The sequence below is a fragment of the Macrobrachium nipponense genome, chromosome 32 (genome assembly GCF_015104395.2).
Source record: "Macrobrachium nipponense isolate FS-2020 chromosome 32, ASM1510439v2, whole genome shotgun sequence".
NCBI lineage: Eukaryota > Metazoa > Arthropoda > Malacostraca > Decapoda > Palaemonidae > Macrobrachium > Macrobrachium nipponense.
Window position 1 is genome coordinate 70,727,791 of NC_061094.1, and position 3,483 is coordinate 70,731,273.

Below are 3,483 nucleotides of genomic sequence, written 5' to 3' on the forward strand. Positions count from 1 at the left end.
TCTTTTCTTCAGCAATAAAAAAACAAAACATATTCGTCTTTGTTATTGCGTTTAAATGAACTTAAAAACAGAATTGCATTGAAGAACCCGAATGGCAACAGATGTTTTTTTTTTCCAAACGGGCAGCATTATTGACCTGCAATTGTGTTAATAAATTGAATAACGATGATTATCGAGATAAAATCTTATTATTATATTCATTATTACTATTATTATCAAAAGGACCTATAGCAACGCTTCAAAATGATTCGTAAAAAAAAATTTGAAGTACACGAATAATACAGTTTTTTTTTTTTCAACGGGCAGCATTATTGATCTGCAATTGTGTTAATAAGCAGGATAAAGATTATGATGGTGGAGGTATTCTTATTATTATTTTATTATTATTTATTATTATTCTTATTATTATTTATTATTATTATTATTATTATTACTTTATTATTAAAAGGACCATTATTCGTGTAAACACGTTAAAAAATTACTCGTACGAAAAAAAAAAACTAATGAAGTAACACCGAATGTTTTTTTTTTTTCCAAACGGGCAGCATTATTGATCTGCAATGTGCTAATAAGTAAGATAAAGATGATGATGGTGATAATATCTTATTATTATTATTATTATTATTATTATTATTATTATTATTATTATTATTATTATTATTATTATTATTATTATTATTATTATTATTACCAGAAGGACCTATCGCAACACTTAAAAATGAGACAACCGGAAGGCAGCAAAACGAGTGCCCAATTAAAGATCAAAGAACGCAGCGCCTGGAACCAGACAGCAGTGCCACGTCGAGCCGGCAGTGCCAACTTCCTTATTATCACCTTAAAATGAATAAAAAAAACAAAAAAAAACGATGATTAATGTGGCACCTGTCCGCAGGAAGCCGAGCAAGGGCTAGCCAAGTCACGACTGGCAAAAGAGGCTAAATTATCCGACTAACCTCAAAAGTGGCGACAGAATTGGCACTCAGGAATCAGGTGCCATTTCGGCCGAGCGGGATTGGTTATGGTGAGTCACGCAATACCAGCGTTGTGTTAATATCTTTTATATATGATGCTTTTCGCAATGAAAAAAGAGTTTTGTAGATGAATATAAGCACAAAATTAACTATATTCAGTTTTTTACATGTTTTTTGGACTGTAAAGAAACTTTGTAATTTCGGTTAGGTCAATCTGTTTAGGTTTTGTGACCGTGTGATATCCGATAATCCTGGATTATCTCTTTTAATTTTTACACCCTTTTGACAAGTAACCATCTGGTATTCTTGATCTTGTATTGTACCTGAGACCTTTCTCTCCAATTGTACCTCATTAACTCCTTGACATGTCTGAGTAAAGGCGAAAGCGCTTGGATTTTCTGACTATCATTTTTTTTCCTGTGGAATTCGCTTATTATATATTATATATATATATATATATATATATTATATATATATATATAATATAATTATATATATATATAGTATATATAACTTATCCTACATATATATATATATTATACAAGAGTACATATCTAAAAAGAAAATAACTTTACTTCTGGTCTTTCTAGGTTAAAACCTACCGTCTTCTGAAGAAATCAAGAACGCGGCCACACAAGAATGATTTCATAAATGGTAGAAATTAATACCATGAAATATTCGTAGATTTGGTTGAATGTACGAAGTATAAAACAAAAGTGATCGAAACCGCCTTAATAAGAAATTTCTAATATTATAACCAAACTGTCATGTAAAGATTGATCAATCCTGGAAGGAGAGGTCCCAAGTCAATAAATTTCATAATATTTTGTAAGGACTCTAACAAAACTCCTATAGCGAATTGGACAGGGGGACGAGTCATCTAATAAACTCTCGGGTGCCAGTGCGTGCGTCATGGCCACCATCCACCTGTAGCAGGAAGTTCATGTTGCTTAAAACTTCAACAAAATTTGGTTAATCAGTGTAGTAGGTACCCTTCGCTGCACGCCATATTTATCCCAGGATTTTGTATATCTGATGTTGGCAAGCAACTCCCCTCGCTCGCTTGCTTGCTTGCTTGCTCTCTCTCTCTCTCTCTCTCTCTCTCTCTCTCTCTCTCTCTCTCACTTACACACCTGCATGCATGCATGTTGCGTGTTGCAGAGTTGCACAAAATCATGTGGACACCGAATGCAGTCTTTCATAGAATCTCTCTCTCTCTCTCTCTCTCTCTCTCTCTCTCTCTCTCTCTCTCTCTCTCTCACTTATACACCTGCATGCATGCATGTTCCGTGTTGCAGAGTTGCACAAAATCATGTGGACACTGAATGCAGTCTTTGAAAGACTTTTGTACATTGACATTATATATATATATATATATATATATTATATATATATATATGTGTGTGTGTGTATGTATGAATGTATATATTAACACGTGAAGCTAATTTTCAATTACTGGAGAGAGAGAGAGAGAGAGAGAGAGAGAGAGAGAGAGAGAGAGAGAGAGAGAGAGAGAGAGGATTACGAGGTCCAATTTATAGGAAAACACAATCCATGACAGATTGACAAGATCAGCAATACTTACTCTTGTTTTACCTTTCATGTTAATGGATCCTACTCTCTCTCTCTCTCTCTCTCTCTCCTCCCTCATCTCTCTCTCTCTCTCTCCTCTCTCTCATCAGACGGGAGTTCTAATCAAAGCTCTTAAACCGAAGTTATATTTTGACTTCCCCAAACTAACCGCAATGGAGCAGAAAAAGTAGGGGGTTGGAATTACTCATAAACAAATTAGTAATATGGTTAACCGAAGGTATTCTAACAGAATAATTTAGAATAATTCCATTTCTAAACCACACAGACTTCGCGAAAATTCCCTCACTAGAGCTTCCGATTTAATACACTTTTCATCACAAATCTATTGTCTTTCATTCCTTCCCCCCCCCCCACACCCCCGACACACACACACACACAAAAAACCCACTTCAAATACCTCGTTTAAACTTGAACTTTGAATCTCCTCAAGGCCCCTCTATAATTCTAGTATAAAAAAGTAAAAAAAAAAAATCTAGTTTTCTGTACAGTGCATAATGCTGTATGAGCAGTGGCCCACGAAGCATTTAGCCACGGTCCAGACGCACAATAGAGGGCTGCAATTTGGTATGTTTGGTGATTGGAAGGTGGATAATCAAATTACCAATTTGCAGCCCTCTAGCCTCAACAGTTTCTAAGATCTCAGGGCGGAGAGAAAAAGTGCAGACGGACAAAATCGTCACAATAGTTATCTTTTGCAGAAAACTAAAAATAAATTATTGCTCTTAGGAAGGTGACGATGTCTACTCGATATGCTGTGTGCAAAGATTGTACAAAAATACAAATAAATGCATAAAAAGAGAGCTAGGAAGATGACGATGTCTACTCGATAAACTAAGGGCAAAGATTGTATGACAAATACAGATAAACGCATAAAAAGGGAGCCCCAATGCACGTACATAACAAAAACAAACGCTTTTTA